The sequence below is a fragment of the Anser anser genome (genome assembly GCF_964211835.1).
Source record: "Anser anser genome assembly, chromosome: 1".
Taxonomy (NCBI): domain Eukaryota; kingdom Metazoa; phylum Chordata; class Aves; order Anseriformes; family Anatidae; genus Anser; species Anser anser.
The window spans coordinates 134607235-134634236 of record NC_139720.1 but is presented as its reverse complement, the minus strand read 5'-3'; positions in this window follow the sequence as shown (position 1 = coordinate 134634236).

Here is a 27002-nt window from a genome sequence, read left to right as displayed (position 1 = left end):
AGCTACTTATGTTGTGAAGATGGAGAGCTTTAGTGTTTATTTACACATCCTCTTAAACTTCCCATTTGCATTCAATCCTGGATTGTGTTTCAAACCCTAACAATAGCTTATAAAACCATCTCCATTGTTTACAAGTTTAATTACTCATAATTATTTCATGTGTGGCTTTTATTATTATATTTACATATATATATATATATGTATGTATGTATATTGCACCAAACACAAACACCCCTTATCCATGCTTCGTTAAGAAAATCAAGGGCAGTGAATGGAAAAACACTCTTCCTTCAATGTGAAAACTCATCACTTTTCCACCATCAAGAAGAGAAAGAAAAGATTTTAAAAACATGTTTGACTTTACTGCCAACAGGGTCTGAATGGATAAAAACTCCGAGACCCACATCTTTCCTCCATTCGCTCCCATTATCATGTCAAGGTCTGAGCTGCTACAGCAAAACACTCAGAAAATGTCATATGAATTGTTCCTGAAAATGCCTCTCAGTGTTTTTCAGGTTTTACCAGATGGTTCACTGTGTTGTAAGTGTCCCTCCTGAAATTCAGCTATGTGGCACTTATATGAGCTGCTGTACGAAAGGGGTCCAAGATCAGAAATAAAATGATGTTAAATTAACTGCTGCATGTACAATTAGCCTGCAGGTACTTTATTTTATTGAAGCTGATTTTTTTTTATTTTTTTTTTATTTTTTTGAGCCAGATTCTATCACAGGTGCCCCCAAAGGCAGACTTGCTCCTGGCAGAAAGACATCAGTATCCATGCAGGCTGACCACATTCTGACAATCATACACAGCTCACCATCAATAAATAAAGAGGCTGTGGTTTCCCCTTCATGAGAAACCCTTTTCCTTTCTGTCAGTAGGTGAGTGAGGTCTAATCCATTTAATTATTAAAACTGGACTACTTTTTCCCTTGGTAGCTGCTTAAGTCCTTTTTGTTTATTTATTTATTTATTAATTTATTTATTTATTAACTAGTAGATCCAAGCAGTCCAGCCAGAAAACGTGGAGAGGGAATATGTGACAAAGTGAAATTTTAAAGAGACCTGCTAGTGTGAATTTAGTTGATATAGTTCCTCAGCATCTCGGAAAACGGCTTCCTGTTTTTAAGGAGGAAAATAAAGACTTGTAATGATAGTGCCAAATTCTCCTCATGTTAGTAGGTTTTTGTATGTTACATGGTTTGCAGCCTCAGACTTTCTCAGATTCCAGAGAACTTGTGGCCATACATTCCGATGTCATCAGATTACTTTAATTTTGTTAAATTTGTTTTTAAAAATAAAGGCCTTATGTCACAGAGTTCATAGGTGATTACAGCTCTTACAGCTATAACTAGATGATATTTAATACACCATTCTTTTCAATAAGATTCTTATTTAATGTTCTAATCACCATGACCTTCCTCTCCAAGGACATGTTAAAAAAATACGTTTAAAAAAAAATTATATATATATATATATAAAATCTTCTTTAAAAGCATAAAGAACAAACTACAGAAGCTATCCTATTTCCAGTAAAAGTGGCATTCAAATTTAGTCTCTTTTTCACATAAAATACCCTGTGCCTGGGCAATGTTCCTGAGAATCCACATGTAGTAAACCTGATATTCAAAAAGAATTATTAAAAAGGCAAATAAAATTCAACTACTAAATACATTTTCAGTATTGTTATCACTATATACTGTTACATTTCTTGCCTTTATATTTCAATGTTCATGATTTCCATGGAAATTTTATTTCTATCATAATATTTTAAAATACTATATAAATATTTAAGTGTAATTTTCCTGCTCATTTGTATTAAATACCTAAACCCTAATTGCAGGTTGATTCTTCAAACAAAACAAAACAAAACAACAACAACAACAAAGAAATGGAGAAAACCTACATGATAATGTAAGGAAAATAATGAGATTAATCAATTTTATCAAGGCTTTTTGGCAGAGAACATTCTGCAGACCTGATGACAGTTTTCTAGATTTCCATCATACACACCACAGTTTTCTTCTGATCTCTACAATTAATTTTATAATGTTCCTTTTTTTATAATGTTCCTTCCTCCAGTTCCTTTTTCCTTTTCTTACTCCATGAAATGGTTGTTTACAGATGGCTTTGCTTGTTGAAAAGTTCCTCTAATAAGTTATCCATGTATGATGAATGATTTCTCCCTTCCCTTCCCTTCCCTTCCCTTCCCTTCCCTTCCCTTCCCTTCCCTTCCCTTCCCTTCCCTTCCCTTCCCTTCCCTTCCCTTCCCTTCCCTTCCCTTCCCTTCCCTTCCCTTCCCTTCCCTTCCCTTCCCTTCCCTTCCCTTCCCTTCCCTTCCCTTCCCTTCCCTTCCCTTCCCTTCCCTTCCCTTCCCTTCCCTTCCCTTCCCTTCCCTTCCCTTCCCTTCCCTTCCCTTCCCTTCCTTCCCTTTTTTTTTAAGATATATGCCTAGACTTCCTTATCAACTTTCCTTACTGCATCATTCTGTCTCTGTATTGGGGTAAGGTAAATGACTTTGCAGAAAGACAAATGCAAGGACAATGAGTATAGATTTTCTCCATGTAAAAATACTATTTCAATGAGATTTACATTTGTAACCCAAATAGTAATTCAATGATTATGACAATATACTAAACAAATTTGTGCATACAGAAAATAAATCAAAGGTATGAACACCTGAAATTTATATCAGATTTTACTCCATACATCCTGTATCACAGTCTCATACTTAACAGTTATGCATTTTATGCATAAAAAGGGAATATATCAAGAGACAGCCAACACTAGAATTACCACATATTATGCAGTTGTCACTGAAGATCATTGAGGACCTCAGGATATGTTCTCCATATAATGGGATCCTATGTCATAGCTAGTGAGACAGTTATCGTTAAGTGGTCATTGCTGATTGTGGGAATACTCCTACAACGGTTTAAGATTAATTAGTATCTACAATACAGTAGAAGAAAGAAAAGTAAAAATCAGTTTCCAGACAATGGATTTAGTGTTATGCCAGTCACATTTTCATTATAAGCTACTAAGACTATAGATTGATGAGACAATTTTCTTTAGTGTCTAAAACTGATCAGTATTAAATTGTAGTAATTGATTGGATTAATTTTATAGAAAAGCTTACAAGCTCTGATATTTTTATTTTTTTTAATTGCCTCCATAGTCAGTATCGCCCAAGACTGTTAATTCTTGTATGATATTCTATGATATTCTAACTTCTACGGTATTCTCTCTGGGTTTTGAGAATATTTCTGTTTAGACCACACTTGGTAACACAGCAGCCCACAGTCATTGGTTTTAGTAGCAACTGAGGAAAAGGGGATACAAAAAGTATTTCTGATTTACTGGCAAAGTTTCTTTTCGTATTTGTAATGACCATATTTTAGGTAACTAGATGCAGAAACCAACCCTGAACAAATCTTTTCTGGTTTCTAGTAAATTGTCCAATTTGAATCAAGATAACATTGATTACTTCTCTGCTTTAAGGTTATTAATATCTATGGTAGTCATTCAACTTTCTGTTCCTGCAGGCTCAAGGGAGGCAACATCTTATCTCACTCCAGGATTATGAGATTCAAATTTAGACGGCTGAATACTTTGTCATAATATTTGAATGCCACAGCATACACACACACACACACACACACACACACACACACACATATAAATGGGTTTTCATTGCTTTAGGTTGCTCTTTCATTAAAAAATCTTTTGAATACTTTTCACTTTGATTTTAGCTGCAATGGGAGCTTTCATTATCATTTTGGTATTATTCGGAGAAAATATTTAACAAGCATTTCTTAAGCTTTTCTTAGCAAGATTGTTTTGTTTTAGGAACTGGGCTTAGACTGGTACTCATCTAACAAAATGGAGGGATCTGGAGTTCATTTTTAATCTTCTCTAAAAATATTGTCATTATTATCACAATTTATTCTTATCCAAGGAGCAGGACACCACTATTTTAAATATGCAAACACAGAATAAAAATATATTTTCATGCCTGAAAATGCTTACAAACATTTCAAACAAACCTTTCCCTTGATTCCACGCTATACAAAATCTAGAGCTGTTACAGAAGCAGTGTGATGCAAACTCTGAATAATTAGGAGTTAATGTTCTACAAATTATGAGATTTTGGAAAATTTCCAATTTAAAAATCAAACAAACAAACATGTGGCATGTCATTATTATTATTTCTTTTAAATGGCAAACACTTCAGATTAAAGAACAAGCTTGAATTTTATACTTATAGCTTAAGTTCTGCAGTTCTTTCCACTGTGTGGGCAATGGTAGTGCCATAATATAAACAATTCTGTAAGTCATCATACTGAGTCCATCTTAAAAATTCTGATAGCAAGATTATTACTACACAAAATCAATGTAGCCCAGAATAAATGTATTAAAAACAAAACAAAACAAACAAACAAAAACTCATTTAATGGTAGATCACAAGCTTTCATTTAGAAACTGTTGTGTTTTGAGAGCATCTAGTATAATTATGCACAGACTTATTTTGGGTTCATGTTTATAATGAAAACCATGTCAATATTTTCATCAATAATTCTGAAATAAAACATTTGCTAGTAAATTTTATATAAATGTTGGAGGAAAAGTATATAAAAAGAGGGTAGATTAATTATGTAAACATATTTGATCATGTACTGAAGTAAGCTCATCTGAGAAAATTGCATTTTAAATGGAGCTTTGGCATGATTAGCATTTCCACGTTTAAGAGGACTAAAATTCAATCTTTGTAATATCATTTGTTTCGTATTCAAAACAAAGTCAAGATTTTTTAGAGCTTCCAGCTAAAGTAGATTGCCACTGCCTTCCTGCTTCCAAGAACTATTGACTCTCTCAGAAGCAGGAATCCAAATACCATCCATAACTGTGCTGTAAGTGAAGCTAAGAACTGGAAAATTCAAGGCTATTAAGCATCACACCCTCCCTTTCTAAGAACTTTCAGAGAGTTATAGTGGAAACCTAAGTTCCTCAATGGCCTGCTAAATTGAAGAACCAGGCAAAGGTGGTAAGATTTTCTGAAATCTGTGATTGCATCTACATCATAGTCTCGCAGAAGGTTTCAGTACTGAACAAATGACAAACTCCAATGAAAGATAATTTTTGAAATGTTAATGAATATTGATGAAAAGCTATACATCAAAGAAGGGACTATTCTGACCAAATTCTGACATCCCCAATGTAGGTATCTGTCTAAATTGTTTGTAATCAGTGGAAGGTGTGACCAGATAAACTATATCAGCTAGACATTTTATATATGTTTAAGGCAGACATTTAACATTATTCAGGTGGGCCATACCTCATATTTTAAAAAGCACTGGCATACAATGAAATTAAAATGTTTAAGATTCTTAATGGATGACTGACAGAGCACACTGTATATACGAAGTGCTCTAATACAAATTATAATTCCTGGTTGCACTGAAGTGAAATTTCTTGGAGGTATGAGTTAGAGTATATGACTTGTTTGAATGACACTTTGGAGACAAAAATCTAGATACGGTGGTCTTTTCTGTTCTGGAACTTTTGTTTCAAAATTTCATGTGACCTGCTGCAAAACTGAACCATAACGAGACAGTCCTGTAAAAGACAACCAGTGAAAGTTCACCGGATTTTTCTGTATTTATCTATTGACTATAGAAGGCTCAAGAGTGCTAACATTATGTTAAAGCTTTTAATGTAAACATCCCAATTAAATAACAAAATAGTATATAATTTGGCTATTAATAGTGATTTTTGTCCATAGATGTCTCTTATCAAGCTCAGACCATTATTAATATGTATAATTTTTCTAGCATTAAGGATATAGCTATTAACAAACAGAAGAGATTAACAAACAAACAAAAAAACCCTTATATAAAATTTGTGAGTTTTTGCCTGACAATTTGTCTGTGATCCTATAACAATAAAATACTGGTAACTATATTAAATCACCAGAAGTGACCTGACAGAGCATTACAGATCAGATCAAACAATACAATCAACCAAATAATATAAAGTGAGTATGTTATTAAAATAAAAAAACCACACTTTTAGTCTATTTAATCTGATTTAACAGAGTTTACTATGGGAGTTATTGTTTAAAAATATATTTTTTAAAATTTTAAATATGGATAAAGTACTTCTCTAGTACTTTTTTGAGTCATTAGCTAAGTAACTGCTTTTTCTTGGACAGGTGTTTCCTTTTAATGACATTGTCAGCTGACTAAAAGATCACAGAATCACAGAATCACAGAATCGTCTAGGTTGGAAGAGACCTCCAAGATCATCTAGTCCAACCTCAGCCCTAACACTAACAAGTCCTACACTAAACCATATCACTAAGGGCTACATCTAAACGTCTTTTAAAGACCTCCAGGGATGGTGACTCAACCACCTCCCTGGGCAGTCCAGGAAGATAAAAAGATAGTCTTTCATATCAAACATACCAACTTCTCCCATTCTTGTTGATCTGGGGTTTTTGAGTCTCTGATCTTTTTGATGGGTTTATTAAACAGGAGGTCATTATTTCTGAGACCATGAAGATTATGTTGAGATTCAGGAATGTAACGTATAATCAGTTGAACCACCTGGATAATTTTCTACTGCAAGTCACTAGCTAAGTCTAGTCTTGTCTGGAAGTGTTTTCTCATTTCATTTTCAAAATCGAGCATCTTGTCCTGCAACTTGCCTTTCTCTCTGTCAATCTGTAAGTGAAAAGGACTGGACCCTAGAAGTTAGACTATTTACTCTTTAAAAACATTAGTCTTTGTAGCAACAGGATTCACACATTTGTTGAGTTTCATTTTCACAACTTCTCTGTTTCCATGTCGAATATGTATTATTAACAGACTAATGTCACCCTGAAAAAGTCACTCTGTTTTTTCTTTTTCCATTTAATGATTAAGTTATATATGAATAAACTTTCATGCATTTGTTATTAATGATTGGCTATATCAGGGTTTTGGATACATCCCTTTATACGTCCCCACTTTTTTTTTCAGAAATTTAATTGGTAATTCTCGGGCTGAAGAAAGACAGTGAAGTTAATTGCATGAAAAACTCTCTAACAAAGAATTAGAGAAATATTATAATCCTTTGACTATAGCAAATTAAATTTCACCCTCCAGAAACTGTAGGGCTCTATGCTGTTAGATTGAGTTCTGTAGCTATAATTTATTAGTATTTAGGAAAAGTACTAATCAAAATAGGAAGAACTGTAACCTAAGTATATGTGATGACAGTAGTGCATTATTTAATTGCTTTTGGTAGTAATCCCTTTTTCTTTTTGTTGTAAGTTGATTTCATATTTGAATAGATGTCTTATATCCAAGAAATTCATCAACAGTAGTTTCTTATTGTATCCACTGTCCCTTCTGCACCTTCCTCTTATTTACTGTAATAAGTAAAGGGCATATCGATAAGTGGTAGATTGATTCCTGGAAAACTTTTCCTTTGCATAGCATGAAAAGGCAAAGAATTATTTCAAAACTACTCTGGATGTAGGAAAGTGTGGGCAGCTTGTAGCAGGATTTGAGGCCCTGGGATAAGAAAAGGAGTTGCATCTCTGGCTGTAACTGGAAAAAAAAAGAGAGTTTAGGATAACTAGCTCAGATGTAATCATATATAGCTAACAGTATTTAAATCCTATCACTTCTGTTAAGTCATCAACATGTCTATAAAAGACTCCAGCTAAGAAATATTTTAATGTTTTAAAAATGTTTCAATATTTTAAAACATTTTTAAAGACACTAACCTGGCTTTATGGAAAATTACAAACATATTGAGGGTCTCCTCATACACAATGACATAGGCAAAGCAGAGACGTTTAACGCCTTCTTCGCCTCTGTCTTCAACACTGATGATGGACTTCGGGACCCAGGGTACCCTGAGCTGGAGGACCATGACGGTGGGAATGACAAACTCTCAACCAACCCTGAACGTGTGCAGGATTTGCTGCTCCACCTGGATCCATACAAGTCCATGGGTCCGGGTGGAATTCACCCCAGGGTGCTTAAAGAGCTGGCTGACGTCATCGCGGGACCTCTCTCAATTATTTTTCAATGATCTTGGGAATCTGGAGAGGTCCCATTGGACTGAAAGCTGGCAAATGTTGTGCTAATTTTCAAGAAGGGTAAGAAAGAAGACCCTAGCAATTACAGGCCTGTCAGTCTCACGTCAGTGCCTGGAAAAATTATGCAGAGGATGATCCCTGAAGTTATTGAAGCGCACCTGGGGGACAATGCAGTCATTGGTCCCAGCCAACATGGGTTCATGAGGGGTAGGTCCTGCCTAACAAATTTGGTTTCTTTTTATGATAAGATCACCCATCTAGTCGATCAAGGGAAACCAGCCGATGTGATCTTTTTGGACTTCAGCAAAGCTTTTGACATGGTTTCCCATAGGATCCTATTGGACAAAATGTCCAGCGTACAGCTAAACAAAAACGTCACCCAATGGGTGAGCAATTGGCTGATGGGCAGGACTCAAAGGGTTGTGGTAAATGGGGCCACATCTGGCTGGCGGATGGTCACTAGTGGGGTCCCTCAAGGCTCCATTTTAGGGCCAGTCCTCTTCAATGGTTATATAAATGATTTGGATGTAGGACTAGAAGGTGTTTTGAGCAAATTTGCTGACGACACCAAACTTGGAGGAGTTGTGGACTCGGATGAGGGTGGAAAGGCCTTGCAGAGAGATCTGGACAGATTGGAGAGCTGGGTGAACACCAACCACATGAAGTTTAACAAGAGCAAGTGCCTGGTGCTGCACCTGGGACGGGGCAACCCTGGCTATACGTACAGACTGGGCGACGAGACACTGGAGAGCAGCCCTGCAGAGAGGGATCTGGAGGTTGTGGTTGACAGCAAGTTGAATATGAGCCAGCAGTGTGCCCTGGCAGCCAGGAGGGCCAACCGCATCCTTGGATGCATCAAGCACGGCATTGCTAGTCAGTCGAGGGAAGTGATTGTCCCGCTCTACTCTGCGCTGGTGCGGCCTCACCTCAAGTGCTGTGTGCAGTTCTGGGCACCACAGTACAGAAAGGATGTGAAACTGTTGGAGAGTGTCCAGAGGAGGGCGACGAAGATGGTGAAGGGCCTAGAGGGGAAGACATATGAGGAGCGGCTGAGGTCACTGGGCCTGTTCAGCTTGGAGAAGAGGAGGCTGGGGGGGGACCTCATCGCAGTCTACAACTTCCTCACGAGGGGCAGTGGAGAGGCAGGTGACCTATTCTCTGTTATCACAGTGACAGGACCCGCGGGAACGGTGTTAAGCTGAGGCAGGGGAAGTTTAGGCTGGACATCAGGAAGAGGTTCTTCACCGAAAGGGTGGTTGCACACTGGAACAGGCTCCCCAGTGAAGTAGTCACTGCACCAAGCCTGTCTGAATTTAAGAAGCGATTGGACTGTGCATTTAGTCACATGGTCTAAACTTTTGGGCAGACCTGTGCGGTGCCAGGAGTTGGACTTGATGATCCTTATGGGGCCCTTCCAACTCAGGATATTCTATGATTCTATGATTCTATGAAATATTTTAATTTTTTAAGAAATGTTTCAATATTTTAAAACATTTAATAAAGACACTAACCTGGCTTTATGGAAAATTACAAACATATAAGAGCTCCATGGAAGATACCATGAGTGTTCTGGGTTAAAATATTCCTCAAAAGATTCTTTCAGGCAGAGATAGAAAGGAATTTTATTATTACATGATAGGGAGAGAAACATTTGAAAAATATCAAACCTAATATTTGAATCTCATAGAAAGCAACTAGTTGTTTAAGGAAAAGAATGATGGAGCATTTATAAGGTTTTTTTGTTGGTTTTGTTTTTGTTTTTGTTTTTGTTTTTTTTTTTCAGAAAGCCATTTCTGTGATATGCAAAGAACAGAAGATAAATCTGATGGAAGAACCTTCAGACATCAAACATAAAACATATTTCACACTATAGAATAGAAAAATAATAAGAGTCCAGGGAAAACTGAGTTAATAAGGGTAAGAAGGTCTTTTAAGTAATTGAATTAGAATCCCTACATGAGGATTTAATGGAAATAAACTGGCACATCCATTTGTCTGATCTACTTAAGATGTCTGGGAGATGTTACATTATCAGTATGAGATTTTTTTTCTAATGACTAACACTGTAGACATCACGTGGTAAATATCAGAAGTTAAACAAGTTGTAAACATTTAAGTGAAGAGGAATAGAGGAAAATGATAAAAGTATTTGTCTTTTAAGACAAATGCCTTAAAAGAACATTAAGATGTTTGTAATTCTCTCTCCACTGGAAGCTGTTTGATGGGTAAGGAACAATTTTGTAAGGCTGACAATCATAAATGTATGAGATCAAAGCTGGGACATCATTTTGATTAAATACTGCTCCTCCTCTTTAATACTGCCCTCTGGTAAATATAAATAATAAATAAAAAAGAAATAAACAAATAGAACACTTTCAGGAGATTTCTCCCCCCCCCCCCCCCCCCCCCCCCCCTTTTTCTTTTTTCTAGATCAAGATTGCTGTTTTCTCTGCTCTTTCTTTTGGGGATTTTATGTTTCCTGCTACTGATTGCAAGGGGATTTTGTGGTATATACATCACTATTTTTCCTGTAACAACCAAGAAAAAAACAACCCTCTAGAGCTCTGATAGAAAATTGTTATAAAGCATTTGAAGAAACGAGAAAACCTTTGAATAAGGCAAGACATTTGTTAAAACCTCAGGATTTGATAGATTATAAAAGGAAAGTATATTCAGCCTCAGAGGGTTATTAGAAGATCTAAGAAATCATGCTGGTAAAACTTCTGTAGCTGCATTAATCACCATACTTCAGCAGAAAAGTCATGGAATAAGATAAAAAGAATAAATGAGAAAAGGGCTAAACTACTGTTGATTCACTTATAAAAAAAAGTTAACTTGCTAGGTGGGTGTTCTGCTAATAGTGGTGACAACTAAAAATTGATTTTATCTGCGTCAGAAAAGCCTTTATCGTGTGATTTTTTGGTTGGGATTTTTTTTCTGTTTTTCCATTTGAAACACACAGTTACGTTCTGGAGGGCTGAAGTGAGACTGCTAATGCCACAGTATAGGTTTTCTAGTTAAATAACTTGGGTTATTTACCTCCAGTCATAAGATTCACAAAATTTAAAAAATGCAGAAAGTAACAGTTTTAACCGAACTTCACTAGAATTGTTTGAAGATATAAAAAAGAATTTTTAATTTCTTTGGACATTTTCAGAATTTAAGTTTTTTTTTTGTTTTTTTTTTTTTTTCCTTAAGAAAATGTTATGTATTTAAACATGGAATATTTTCTATATAGTTAAATCAGGCTGTGCTTTCCATGGCATAAATTCTTTGTTACATTACATAGGTAAGTTAAAAGCAGAGCCAATAGAGAATATGCATTTTATAGCATTTTTGAAGTAGCTTTTAAATTCTTTAAAATTCCGTAGGAAAGTGTGCGGTGGTATTACCCAGCTGGGCGGCTAAACTCCACCATACCCACTCTCTCACTCCCCCTTCTCAAAGGAGGGAGAGAAAATACAATGGAAAAAGGCTGAAGGGTTGAGATAAGGACAGGCAAAACAGAGACAGCATAAGGGAGATTAATGTAACTTATTGCTTGTCACTAGCAGACTAAAGCAGTGAGAAACTTAAAAATAAAAAATAAAAAATACCTGAACTAAAACCACCTTCCCACCATCCACCCTCTTCTACCTCCTTCCCCTAAGCAGCGCAGGGGAACAGGGGAATGGGCTGCGATCAGGCTATAGCGCTTTGTCTCTGCTGCTCTTTCACTTCACTCTCTTCCCCTGCTCCAACATTGGGTCCCTCCGATGAGATGACGTCCTTCCCAAACTGATACTGTGTGGGCTTCCCACAGAAGCTCCAAAATGGAGCTTCAAGAACTGCTCCCACACGGCTCCGTACCACGGGGTCCATCCATCCCCCAGGAGCAAACTGCTCCAGCACGGGTCCCCCACGGGCGGCAGCTCCCCCCAGACCCCCTGCTCCTGCGTGGGCTCCTCTCCACGGGCTGCAGCTCCGGCCCGGGGCCTGCTCCTGCGGGGGCTCTCCATGGGCCGCAGCCTCCTCCAGGCCACATCCACCTGCTCCACCGGGGGCTCCTCCACGGGCTGCAGCGTGGAGATCTGCTCCGTGTGGGACCCGTGGGCTGCAGGGGGACAGCCTGCTCCACCAGGGGCCTCTCCACAGCCCGCAGGGGAACTGCTGCTGCGTGCCTGGAGCACCTCCTGCCCTCCTGCTGCACTCACCTTGGGGGCTGCAGGGCTGGTTCTCTCACATTTTCTCACTCCTCTCTCCCAGCCACTGTCACACAGCACTTTTTCCCATCTTCAATCTGCTCTCCCAGAGGCCCACCCAGCATCGCTCACTGGCTCAGCTCTGGCCAGCAGCGGGTCCCTTTTGGAGCTGGCTGGAGCTGGCTCTGACCTGACATGGGGCAGCTGCTGGGCTCTGCTCACAGAGTCCACCCCTAGCCCCCTGCTACTAAACCCTTGCCAGGTAAACCCAATGCAAAGAGTTGTCTTCTTTGGTTGGCCCTTTATCAGAAATGCACCTGTATATGTTTTTATCATATAGCTGATAACAGAACAAAAATGTAGTTAGAAGTCAGGATCCTGACCTTTCAAGTTATTTGAATATTATGCACCACTATGTTTGGGTTTCCTAAGAAAAAGAAAATCTTTCCTCCTTGTGAGAAACTATTATTATTATTATTATTATTATTATTATTATTATTATTATTATTATTTATTTTTATATACAACCTTTCTTTTTACTGTGGCTTCTGGGAACCTTGAAGCTCATCCCCGTGAGAAAAGGAGACTGGAAAGCATTGCCTTTGCCTTTTACCTTCAGCTGATCGACTACTTTCTGAAAGATCACCAAGGTATACATCAATGTTAACCCAAGACATCACAGAAGTCCTTAACTCCTATTCATAAATTGTTAAAGTAGACTGCAAACAGCATACCACATAATGTTCATTGCTTAATGCATTTTTTGGTTATTATTTTTCTCTTAAGCAGACATCAGAGTATTTTTCAGTGATTCAGGATAGTATTCAGCCATGATATGGATATAGTTGCTCAGCTACTTCTCTGCCAAATGAGGTAAATTATGCTTCTTGAAGGGATATGGAAAAGATCGAGGAATTAATTTCTCTCTCCTGCTCTTCCCTTTAGCAGATCTGTCATTTTAATAAGTGAATTTGCATTAGCAGTGTTTCAGATAATTACTTCAAGACTCAAGTGTTTGTGGGTGACTACTTGGGAGACAAACTTTCCATTTCCATTCCAGTATGGAAACATCCATAATTTCTCTGGACAACCTTTTCCAGTCATCAATCACTTTCACAATGAAAAAAATGTTTCCTGATGTTCAGGAAGAATCTCTTGTGTTTCATTGCCTCTTGCCCTGTCACAGGGCACTAGAAAGACTCTAGCTCCATCTTCTGTATGCCTTGCCATCAGGTATTTAGACACTTTGATAAGATCTCTTCTCCATGATGAACAGTCCCAGCTCTCTCATCTTTTCCTCATAGGAGAGATGCCCCAGTCCCTTAATCATTGTTGTGTCTCCTAGCTGTACTCTATCCAGTATCTCCATGCCCCTCTTCTACTGGGATGTCCACAACTGAACACAACCATCCAGGTGTGCCTCACCAGGTCCGAGGAAAGGGACCTTCCTTGACCTGCTGGCTACATACTTCCTAAACCAGCCCGGGGTGCTGTCATCCTTCTTTGCCACAAGGGTACATCACTGGCCCATGGTCAACTTCGTGTCCACCAGAAATCCAAAGCCCTTCTCTGCAGAGCTCCCTTCCAGCCAGTCATCCCTCAGCAAGTACTGGTGCCTGGGGTTATTCCTCCCCAGGTGCAAGACTTGATAATACCCTAGATGAACTGCACAACAAGAAGAATCTGCCCAGTTCTCCAGCCTGTGGAGTCTCCTTTTAAGGTAACACAACCGTCTGGTGTATCAGTCACTCTTCCTAGTTCTGATTCATCTGTAAACCTGCTGATGGTGCACACAGATACATCATCCAGATCATTAATGAAGATGTTAAACAATACTGCTGTTTGCCTTGTTACCTCCTCTCTAAAGCAGGGAATATCTTCCTGACTAGGCAGTTTATAGCAGACACCCACAACATCACTGACATTAGTCTACCTAATAGTCCTCACTCAGAAACTCTCAGCTGGCTCATCACCTGTCCCAAGGCAGAGATCCACACATCCCCACTGCTCTCTCATAAAGTGTGACTTCCCCTCCTCACTGTCCCAGCTCATACTTCCCCAAAAGTGATATTATCACTAAAGGACCTTAGGAGGTCTCTCATAAAAACCCAACCTCCTCAAAGCAGTGCCAGCTCTGGTGTCACACCCAGCCGCTCTGGGCTTTTCCAGTACAGTCTCAAAAACCTCCAGAGGCTGTGCAAACTATTGGAGAAAATGGCTCCACTGCTCAACTCTCCTCATGGTGAAAAAGACTGTTTAATCTCAATTTACAAAACCAAAATGTTTCATTTTAATAATATTTAAACTTTTAATTTGATAGATATAAACAGCTTTGAAATATTAACAAATTATACAGAATGTTTTTATAATACATTATTTGAAATCAATATGTTTACATGTATTCTAAATTTAACTCATTAATTTTCTGCTAGAAGATTTTCCTCCTGAAATTCTTTCCTATCAATATATCTGTAAGCGTTTTCATCAATAAGATCTGTTGAACATGATATTTCCTCTCCTGAGTTTAATTTTATATGACTAAATATTTTAGTTTTTTCCCCCTTCATTTGTTTTTGGGGAAAAATATAATATTATTTTACAAGAGAGGATTTAATGACTGTGGCTGATGCATGACTTATATGTTTCTTCTCATTTTGTTTTCTGCCTTTATTTAAGAATTTTGACAGGTTCAGATGGATTACTCCAGAGGGACAAACTAAGGGAAATTCCTCGTTTCCTGGAGAGCAACTGCTTATCCTAAGGGCAGAAATCTTCAACACATCAGGGCTTCATAGGGAAGACAGCAATTGATGCAGTCCCATCAACAGAGCTTCTCTGCACACCCTGGGTGTGACAAAAAGAGAAACTTCCTAGGGACCAGCAGACTGAAGAGATCTGATGAGGTCATTTGAAATAGAAGTTCTCAAAGAACACAGTCAACAGTTAGTTATAGCCCCCTATAGCCCCCCCCCCCCCCTTTTTTTTTTTTTTTTACTTTTTAACTCATAATGACCTAGTTCTTATATATATTCTCTGTATAGAATGTTAATAATCTTGTGAATAACCCAATAAAATTTGAATTTACTGAGTTTAAAAACTTCTTTTTTTTTTTTAATCTGGTATCCTCACAAGAACAGGATCTAACTGACAAAAACTTTTGTTTCATTGGAGTAACTTTGAAAGTTATTTCAGTGAGTAAAACTGTAAAGATACATGAAGAGTCATTAGGACTTACTACATAAATGATAAAACGGTAAAAACTGGGGGGAAGTGACTTTGATTAAAAAAAAAAATCCGGATAAATGATTTCTTTCCTCAACCCCTCATACTGAGAACATTTATTTATTGAGAATGAGATGAATGAACCATTCCTTATAAACAGATTATGTACTTTTGAGCCCTCTAATGTATAAATGAAATAGAATAAATGACTTGCCTATTACTAGATCCTTCTTAAAACCTCTATCTTCCCATCTATAAATACATACTATAATCAAGAAGGTAATTAAGCCAATGTACCCATGAATCTGTTCTTGCAGCTCTGTACAGACAAATCACCTATTTCCAGAAACAACTATAAATAAATGAACAATTTATAGCAAATAGGTCAAATTTTGAAGGAAAACTAGGCATAAAAGACAGACAGACAGATGCTTCTTGTGAAACAGTTTTTCAGGATTCTTAAATGGACAAGTAACTACATCTCAGGTCACCATAACTACATTTAAATCCCTTGAAAGCCCTGCCTTTATGTGCTGAACACCTCTCCCAGAGGTCTAAGTTATAAGCAGATTTATATTGTGTGATGCATAGAAAAATATAAGCACAGTAAGAGGATAATTGAGTTTGCTAAAGACTTGAATTGCCCTTTGGAGGAGCTGATCTTTTTATTTCAGCATAAAGGAATCCAAGGGCCAGCAAATGTGTTGAGATTATTTGTGATATCAGAACCATGGGTCCTCTGCAAGGCAGAACCAACATTACTACTAGGATAAAGACATTTACAGCCTGCACAAAGAAGTGGGTCAGCAAACAGTACACACTAGGGAGGGCAATAAGAGTATTGCACTCAACTTTGCCCATCTTTACAGGAAAGTACAATACAACACTGAAATATATAACTAGTCTCAAACAGTAAAATTAATCTAGCCACGGAATTGAAATCTCCAGATTGGCTCATGCACCTGTCCATAGCATTTTTCAATAGACTTTACCTTCAGTTCAATACAGAAATGTTGCTTTATGATCTCCAAAAATGTACATGTAACCCAGTGCAAAAGAACATAGTTCTTTGGCAGATGCAAACCAGTTTCAACATCATTGATTGGGCTACCTGCAATATTAAAGAACTGGTATTAAAACCAGCCTGTTTCCCATATAAGAGATATTACGTGCTGCATACAATCATATTTCTCTTCCCTTTCATATAAAGTCTTTGAAACACTAACACAGAAGTAAATAAGCTACTTGGCATCAGTGAAGCATATGTTACAAATGCTGTTGTATATGTTTGAACACTTTGAAATTGCTGATCTGCTGAATTTAATATGCCAGGACTCTGGAGTGAGATTTTGTCTTTTAATGATCATAGACCTTTTTATATAAATTCAATTTATTTGTTACTATTGAAATCTTGCCAGTCTATTCCAATGAGAAATTCATCATTTGTGCCTCAGTTTTACACAGTCTTTTGGGTCTGTATATCTATATCTGATATATAGATATGGTAATATGTAAGAGGATAGGGTTTTGAAGATTTGCCAGCGCTCATATCATAAGCATAACACTTACATTTTCTTTTGTAGAAGGGAATGGTTTATACAAAATGACAGTTGTGAAGTTTGCAAGTTACTAAGAGCTGGGTAAATCTGGCTGAAAGAAAATCTTTAGTTTAGCAGTGGTAAACCTCAGCAGTCCACCAGGAGAAGGCTTATCTGTGACAACTTTAAGAACAGGCAGTGATTTATTTCACCTCAGGTCAAGCATTTTAAGGCTACATGATCCTAAAATTTTACTCAACCTCCCCAGTCCTAATATGAATGCATGCAATGAATCCTACTATCAACCACATTTCAACCCTACCATCTATCTTGCACTGCGCTGTGGGATGCACTGCTGGTTATCTTAGAAGCCAGAGGACTGTGACAGGACATACTGTGAATGCTGTAGAAGTAGTTTGTATATTTATGTGTTGATGTAAAACGGAGGGGTAAAGAGCAACAGAAATCTGTTTGTATCTGAGATAAACCACTTCTGTGATATTATATTCAGGTAATTCTCACAGAAATGAATGTCTGTAGCTGATGCACTCCAAAGAGCACAAAAGGAGAGGGATTCATGTGGGAGTTCTACAGCAGAGTTTGCATTAGTGCCATTTTCTTGCCATTATCTTCTGGGTAATTTTAGCTCCACAAATTAAACCTCTGATTTATAAGACATCACTTGTAGTTTTTAAAAGTTCACCGGCACATAAGTTTTGATTATGTGCTCTGTGTGGATATTCTGCTTCCCTGCTTGCTTCGGAGTACTGCACAGAGTAACAGAGTATGTAGTCAGAAGTCTTTTGCTCATTCTTAATGTTTGCCCTGTCCCTTGAGCACAGCTGCTTACACAACACTACAGCTACACCTCAAAGTCTTATTCAAATCTTCACTACAACGTTTCTGTTTGTGTCATATAATTTGTCATCAGGATTTCACAGTAACTATGTAAAAAACAAAAAATGCCTAGAGATATGTTTTGCTAATATCATCTGAAGAAGAAATTCCCCAGCAGACCAGCATATATTCTGAACACAACTTTCTTGGGGATGCAACCTATTTGTACTGTTTTGCCCCCAGATTAAAGCAGACTTGTCTGTCTTCTCTTCAAGAGAACACATTAAGATATCCTTGTATACTAGAAAAGTGGTTTCACTGCTTTGGTACCAAAAGGCAGATCTTGTGAGTTGCCATGCGAAGTGACTTTATGGTGATTCTCCTGAGATGCATTTATGGCATTTATTGCATTATTGGACGAGGGAATTGAGTGCCCCCTCAGTAAGTTTGCAGACGACACCAAGCTGGGGGGAAGTGTCGATCTGCCAGAGGGTGGGAAGGCCCTGCAGAGGGACCTGGACAGGTTGGATCGATTGGCAGAAGCCAATGGATGAGGTTCAACATGGCTAAGTGCCAGGTCCTGCACTTTGGCCACAACAACCCCATGCAACACTACAGGCTTGGGGGAGAGTGTCTCGAAAGCTGTGCAGAGGAGAAGGACCTGGGGGTGCTGGTCGATGCTTGCCTGAACATGAGCCGGCTGTGTGCCCTGGTGGCCAAGAAGTCCAACAGCATCCTGGCCTGTATCAGGAATAGTGTAGCTAGCAGGACCAGGGAGGTGATCATCCCCCTGTACTCTGCTCTGGTGAGGCCGCACCTCGAGTACTGTGTTCAGCTTTGGGCTCCTCAGTACAAGAAGGACATTGAGGCCCTGGAGAGTGTCCAGAGGAAGGGCTATGAAGCTGGTGAAGGGTCTAGAGCACAAGTCTTATGAGGAGCAGCTGAGGGAACTGGGTTTGTTTAGTCTGGAGAAGAGGAGGCTTGGGGAGACCTTATTGCTCTCTACAACTACCTGAAAGAAGTTATGGGGAGCTGGGGGTAGGCCTCTTCTCGCAGATGACCAGCAATAGGACTAGTGAGAATGGCCTGAAGTTGCACAAGGGGAGGTTTAAGTTTGAAATTAGGAGACATTTCTTCTCAGAAAGAGCAGTCAGGCATTGGAATGGGTTGCCAAGGGAGGCGATGGAGTCACTGTCCCTGAGAGTGTTTAAGGAAAGGTTGGACATGGTGCCTAGGAACATGGTTTAGTGGGTGATATTGGTGGTAGGGTGATGGTTGGACCTGATGATCTTGGAGGTCTTTTCCAATCTTAATGATTCTATGAATTGTGCAAATTCAAGCAATGCAACCTACTGTGCAATGAAACACAAGAGGAATAGTGAGATAAGAACAATGCTGCAGACTTGTCCCAAATTCCTCCCTCTATATACCCACTGAGATGCTAAAAATTAAGAAGTAATGTTAATATAAATGTTAAGAACAATGTAATTAGCTGTTAGCACTAACTGTAGTTTTTAACTGGAGACTGAATTTCATATGTCCTATCTATCACATTGTACAACAATAGTCTTTTTTAAGAATTTACTGGTGAAATTGCTTTGACCGATTTTGATTTTGTGAAAATTGATAGGGAAATAAACAAAACTAACAAACCCTACAGCAGAACAGCAGGATTGTATATAAAGACCAAAGCTGTAGGGATGGACAAATTTCTTTCACATGAAAGCATGGCCCCTTGAATAAAAATGCCATTCTGGTCAGGACCAAAACTACTTGTTAATTTCACACCAATTTAGTGAATAACTTGAATAGGAGAAAACTAAGGGACTGGTGACAGTACTTGTAATACATTTTTCATTCTTTTTCCTTAAGGAAAAATTAATATTTTCATTTTATACAATGTCAAAATATTAAATTGCGTAATGTGAATAAGATACAGGAGAAAATAAACATTTTGCATAACCTAGGTATTTATTTTCTGTTTTACTAAGAAAAAAAACAAAAACAAAAAAACTATGAATCAAAGTAAAGCAGAGTGAAGCCTATGAAAAGGGAAGACAGTAAAACAAAGGCACGATAGGTTTCAATGATTTTTTTTTTTTTTTAAGGAAATTATAGTCAAAGTTCAAAATGCATCATATGTGCAAATCCCAGTGTAGTCAATGTATTGTGATTTATGGTCATATGTTACCGACATCCTCAGACACACAATGGTTGACGTCAGTCCCTTAATTTAAATGAGATTCTACTGACAAGAGGTGCTTCAACTGAGTGAGTACAAAAGTTAGAATACATGTTTTGGGGTCACTGATGCTTGGCACTTGATTTTTTAAAACATTTTGAGTATTTCAGCCACAAACATGGCAGAATTAGTCTCTGTTGAATAGGACTTTTTTCCATCATCATTGGAATTCAAGTGCTAATAACTGTAACTCTACTTCTTTCATTTTGTCATTCCCTGGTGGACTGGCACAAATCTCTGCTCTCTTTATCAATATCCATCCTATCCCAATTTTTACTGTCATAACTACTTCCATGGGAAAATTGTTTCCTTTGCAGAACTGTAAGGCTATCCCTGCATTACACAAAATCACAGAGAAAAATGAGTTTATATAGGATTGTGGGAAAGAGTGAGTAAGGTGGAAAATTCACAATCTTTCAAAAAGTCTTTCAAGTCAAAGATTAGATAACAATCTTTGCCTACTTTTATTCTTTTATTCCTAGAGTTAGTTATGAGGAAAATAAACAAACAAAAACGTAGAGGGGGAATCTTGCCTTTAGTTCTGATTTAGACAAACATTTCCTGCGTTTCCTTACTAGTTACCAGAACTGAGATGTTAAAAATGAAAAATTGCAAGAATGTATAATTTTAGGCTTCTCTCTCTCTCTCTCTCTCTTTTTTTTTTTTTTTTTTTTTAGGGTAGAAATGAGGGTTTATATTTTCTTATACACACATACACCTGATTTTTTTTTCCAGATATTTAAACTCAATTAAAGAGTTAAAGAGATGTGAGTTTTAATGGTTAAGAACTCCACTTCATATCAGTTGCTGCTGCAGAAGTGTCTTAGCCAGATAAACTACGAGTTATTTCATATGTAACTAAAAAAGTAGAGATTAATGACAGAAAACATTTTGCCTTAATTCTGGACAAGTGTCTCCCAGGTATGATTGACTAAGTTTAAAGAGCATGTTTGGAAAAAAGGACCACGGAATAATATACACATACTTCCTCTGCCTGATCAAATAAAATTAATACAGTTAGTTTTATTGTGGTCAATATCTTTAAATCACTTAAGCTCTGGCTTGACTTTATGCATGTGAGAGATTCAATTAACTAATGTCATTAAATTGGTAAAGTTTCACTAGAATAAAAATGAGGTAAGCAAGAAAAACTATTCTTAGTGTATTACACTCAATAAATGTCATAGAAAAGGGACAGAAAGGCATAGGAGAGACTGCAGAGAAAGAGGTGATTTCTAAAGGACTCTGGTGGGAATCTTTATAGATACAGCTATTTGGGAAAATTACATGGCTGCACGGGAAATGACTAAAACATCAATTAAACTGGCAATGTCACAAGGTCTTTTTGTCATCACATAATGTAAAGTTATTTTTAAAAAAAGTACAGAGCTTCACAAAATCTTCATTCCTGCTCCTAGAGAATTCTTTTTTATTATTATTATTTCAGAAGTCTAAATATTCTTCAGTTGTTAAGTGATTTATTAAAGCTCAGAATTATGCTATCTCAAAAAGAGTATGTCTAAAAAGTAGTAAAAAATTGTTAATTGTAATAGTATGATATAGGCTACTTAAAGTAAATGATGAAGTAAATGTTGTCTTGTGTAACCTGAAATGATCAGGAATAAACATTAATAACAGCAAACACATTCTGTATCTAGCACAACTTACTGAAAAGGAAAAAATAAAATTGATGTAAGCATTTGCTTGTTCAGATGCTCTCAAACTTTGTTTTGGCATATTTGGAGATAAAATGCCAGGGTGATGTTTTTGCAGTCATTCTCACTGAAAATAGAGCATGTTTACTGTAACAGAATGACATTGTTTGCTGAATTCTGTAATGCTGCTGTTGCTTGAGAAAGGAGCAAACATAAAAGGAAAGTAGAATTGTGTTTTGGTTCAGAGGAGTGGATTAGTGATCTGTGTAAATACAATGCAGTGTTTGTTTAAAGGATTTCTGATCTATAAACACATGAGGCCAAATCCTGATCCTATTGAAGTCAATGGCATAACTCTCCCTTGACTTTAGTAAATCCAACGATTGGCTCAGTGCATGTAAATATCATAACATTTCTCACTCCGAGAGAAAACTTGACTGGAAAGACTGTTTTCACAACTCAACTTTTCTATATCCCAAAATCATTGATGTGAAGAGTGTGTCTGAGCTCCCCTTGTATAGACTTTGCCTCTGAAGAAACAAATACCCCAGAGTCCACATGCACAGTATTTCTTCCCAATATTTACTGAGTAGATTAGTATCATTCCATCAATAACAGATGCACAGTCTTTCTGATTTTTTCCCAAACAGAATTATCTGGTAATGTGTATTAACTTTTTAAAGGCTAGGCAGCAAAATTACAGCTTCCACTGAAAGACATTTGTCCTATTTATTTACTTATTTTCTTATATAATTTCCTATTCAGTAGTGAAGGAGAGAGAGAAAGAACGAACAAAAAAGAAAGAGAGAAGAAAGGAAGAACAAACATATAAGAAGGGCCTATATTTCTTGACTACCTTCTTTAACTGTAACATGAAATATTTCTGCGTCCTTGGTACTCACCAGAATTTGGCATGCTCCTTCATAAAGTTACCACATATTTCCATTAGGTAAGTCATATAAATCATCAGGTATTTTTGCATTAACACATAGCAACAATGATAAAGTCAGCTGCTTCAAATAAATCCACTTGGTGCCTTTAATAGGCCTGTAGATTCAAATTATAATAATCTACATGCCTAAAAATGTATTAATGAACCGAGACAAGCACAAGATGAGCACAAACCCAGCTGCTTTTCCAAATATATAGTGGCGACATTCACAGAGTCATGATCTCAGTTGTTATCCTGGCACTTGCTGGAGGCCTCAGGCCCTTCCTTAGTCTTATCTTCCACATCTCAAACTCATGAATGTTACATCAAGAAAGCATGTGAAACTAAAGTACATCTCACACAACTTAGCCTGAACACAGATCATTTCATCCTCCTAGCTCACCCTTACTTTCTAAACAGAACTAGGAATCATGGAGCTTGGTTTTGTCAGCAAAGATGAACACTGAAGGAGAGATTTTCAAATCTGGTTGCCCAGTTTCCATAAAGAGGAGCCACTTTTGTGTCTTTCATATTCTTCCCTACTGTGACGTAAGCCCATGTTCAGGGTGTCAGAATTTCTGACCACGTTTCTCCTGCTGCGTGCACAGGGATAAAATGAAGAAACACTTCATGAAAACAGTGTGACACAGATGTATGAAATTGTAACAACAATATCAGATGTATATATTTTTAAACATGGACTTTTCCACAGCAGCTCTTGTATGAGTTTTTAACCTGAAAGTATCTACAACTTTTTACTGCCGTTAAAGACAACAAAAAATCCTTTTACAAATACATCAACGCGAAACGGAGGACTAGGGAGAATCTCCATCCTTTACTGGATGCGAGGGGAAACCTAGTTACTAAGGATGAGGAAAAGGCTGAGGTGCTTAATGCCGCCTTTGCCTCAGTCTTTAGCGGCAATACCGGTTGTTCTCCGGACACCCAGTGCCCTGAGCTGGTGGAAGGGGATGGGGAGCAGGATGTGGCCTTCGCTATCCATGAGGAAATGGTTGGCGACCTGCTACGGAGCTTGGATGTGCGCAAGTCGATGGGGCCGGATGGGATCCACCCAAGGGTACTGAGAGAACTGGCGGAGGAGCTGGCCGAGCCGCTTTCCATCATTTATCGGCAGTCCTGGCTATCGGGGGAGGTCCCGGTTGACTGGCGGCTAGCCAATGTGACGCCCATCTATAAGAAGGGCCGGAGGGCAGACCCGGGGAACTATAGGCCTGTCAGTTTGACCTCAGTGCCAGGGAAGCTCATGGAGCAGATTATCTTGAGGGTCATCACGCGGCACTTGCAGGGCAAGCAGGCGATCAGGCCCAGTCAGCATGGGTTTATGAAAGGCAGGTCCTGCTTGACGAACCTGATCTCCTTCTATGACCAAGTGACGCGCTTGGTGGATGAGGGAAAGGCTGTGGACGTGGTCTACCTTGACCTCAGTAAGGCTTTTGACACCGTTCCCCACAACATTCTCCTCGAGAAACTGGCTGCTCGGGGCTTGGACTGGCGTACGCTTCGCTGGGTTAGAAACTGGCTGGATGGCCGGGCCCAGAGAGTTGTGGTGAATGGAGTCAAATCTGGTTGGAGGCCGGTTACTAGTGGAGTCCCCCAGGGCTCGGTACTGGGGCCGGTCCTCTTTAATATCTTTATTGATGATCTGGATGAGGGCGTCCAGTGCACCCTCAGTAAGTTTGCAGACGACACCAAGCTAAGTGCGTGTGTCGATCTGCTCGAGGGCAGGAAGGCTCTGCAGGAGGATCTGGATAGGCTGGAGCGATGGGCTGAGGTCAACTGCATGAAGTTCAACAAGGCCAAGTGCCGGGTCCTGCACCTGGGCTGCAACAACCCCAAGCAGAGCTACAGGCTGGGAGATGAGTGGCTGGAAAGCTGCCTGGCCGAGAAGGACCTGGGAGTATTGGTGGATAGTCGGCTGAATATGAGCCAGCAGTGTGCTCAGGTGGCCAAGAAGGCCAACGGCATCCTGGCCTGTATAAGAAGCAGTGTGGCCAGCAGGTCGAGGGAAGTGATTGTGCCCCTGTACTCAGCTCTGGTGAGGCCGCACCTCGAGTACTGTGTTCAGTTTTGGGCCCCTCGCTACAGGAAGGACATGGACGTGCTCGAGCGAGTCCAGAGAAGGGCGACCAAGCTGGTGAGGGGTCTGGAGAACAAGTCTTATGAGGAGCGGCTGAGGGAGCTGGGCTTGTTCAGCCTGGAGAAGAGAAGGCTCAGGGGCGACCTCATCGCTCTCTACAGTTACCTGAAAGGAGGCTGTAGAGAGGTGGGGGTTGGTCTATTCTCCCACGTGCCTAGTGACAGGACGAGGGGGAATGGGCTAAAGTTGCGACAGGGGAGTTTTAGGTTGGATGTTAGGAAGTACTTCTTTACCGAAAGGGTTATTAAGCATTGGAACGGGCTGCCCAGGGAGGTGGTGGAGTCACCATCCCTGGAGGTCTTTAAAAGACGTTTAGATGTAGAGCTTAGGGATATGGTTTAGTGGAGTACTTAGTGTTAGGTCGGAGGTTGGACTCGATGATCTTGAGGTCTCTTCCAACCTAGAGAAATCTGTGAATCTGTGAACTTAAACTAGAATTTTGCACACGAGACTGTTGCATTAGCAAAATGGTGTGTAGGGATTCAGATCTGAAAGATTCAATATTACGCATAGTTATTCACACTCTGAAGGAATATCTAAATGATATTTTTTGGTCATGAGAACACTTAGGTAAGAATAAAAGAGAATTTCTAGATTCCAGGTAGTTATAAGATATGAGAAAAACATGGAAATGTCCAAGTGTGCTGTCATATCTCTTGGAAAAAAAAAAAAAATATATATATATATATATAAATCTCTCCATTTCTCAGAGTTCAAAAGAATGAGGAAGCTCTTCAAAAATAGGATAAATTTGGTCTGTGAAAACATTACTATATGAAAGTACTTGCTTTTGCTTCTTCTGCCAAAAAGGTCTTGCTGGATATCTTTAGTATGACAAGAGAAATTGTGAGTATTAGTATGAGGGATAGATTTGTGCTAAAGATAAGAGAGAAAAAATCTGTTCACAACAAGTTATAAGAGCTAAAAAGCCCTTTTACTATAGTTTCATGCTGCAGAAATTTCTTGCCATCAAAAATAGATTTACAAAGCTCAATGTGAAAACACCATCCAGAGTTTAAATTCACACAAATGAAATCAAACAGCACGAGAAAATGGCTGAGCATGGTGATAAAGTGACTGCAAGGCAAGCTGGCAGAAAAACACTTTTCTATTAATGAGGAAGATGCCCTAGGTACAAACACGCTAGGCAGATTATTGGCAACAGTACACTCCAAGTGTATAAATAAAATTCCTCTGTCACACCTTTTGCTGCCAAATTAGTACAGAAAATATAGTCACTGATCCTTGCTTTTCATTTCATATTATAACTTAGTACCATGACTGATGCAAAAATAAATAAATAAATAGATAGATAGATAGATAAAGCTATACTTTTTGTTTTGTTTTGTTTCTTTGTGAGACTACTTTTCCTCATTAAATTAAAATTAACTGACATACTTTACACAAGGTTAACAGTGTGCCTCTCTTGTACCAACATTCAGCAACCTACTAATAGTCAGATTTCAGTCCTCAAAAGTATGTTATGACTTGCTTCTTGGTTCCAGCTGTTTGTCAGATCATGCTTTTAATTCACTCCTGGATTCCAGAGGAAGGGGGTTTGGCTACAGCTCCTTGCATGACGGTCTTCCATTATAAATCAGCTAAGATATCTCAGCCCCTGAGTCCATCTCAGTGTTTTTGTTTGCAGAGTATGTCTCTTCCAGCTTCTAAGACATTTTTATATTCCAGAGCCAAAACCAATATGGTGTTATTATAGTTTACTACTGCTGCGTAATTCACCACTGCACTGGTTTCAATAGGGTCATCCTAGTATGGAGCTGCAGCATTCAGAATTGTTATATGAATTTTTCAGTATGCATTGCAGCAGTATATACTCCCAGAACACATTATTTTTCTCACATTGGACAGCGAAAAGAACAAAATAATACAGCATTAAAGTCTTCAAACAGACTTCTTTTGGTGTTGTTTCCATCGAAATGACAACAGGAAGAAATCCTAACTTATAGGATACCACTAAGAAAACAAGAGGCACCTTTGGGTTAATATCTACCACTACTGGTTTGTTTCTGTCTTAGCTACAAGAAATATTGTTCATTCAAGTCCCCAGAACAAGTAAGTGATTTTGTGCAGATTGCCAAATCTTTTGCTATATAATCCTGGTTTTATGTGATTTCATAAACATGAAAATC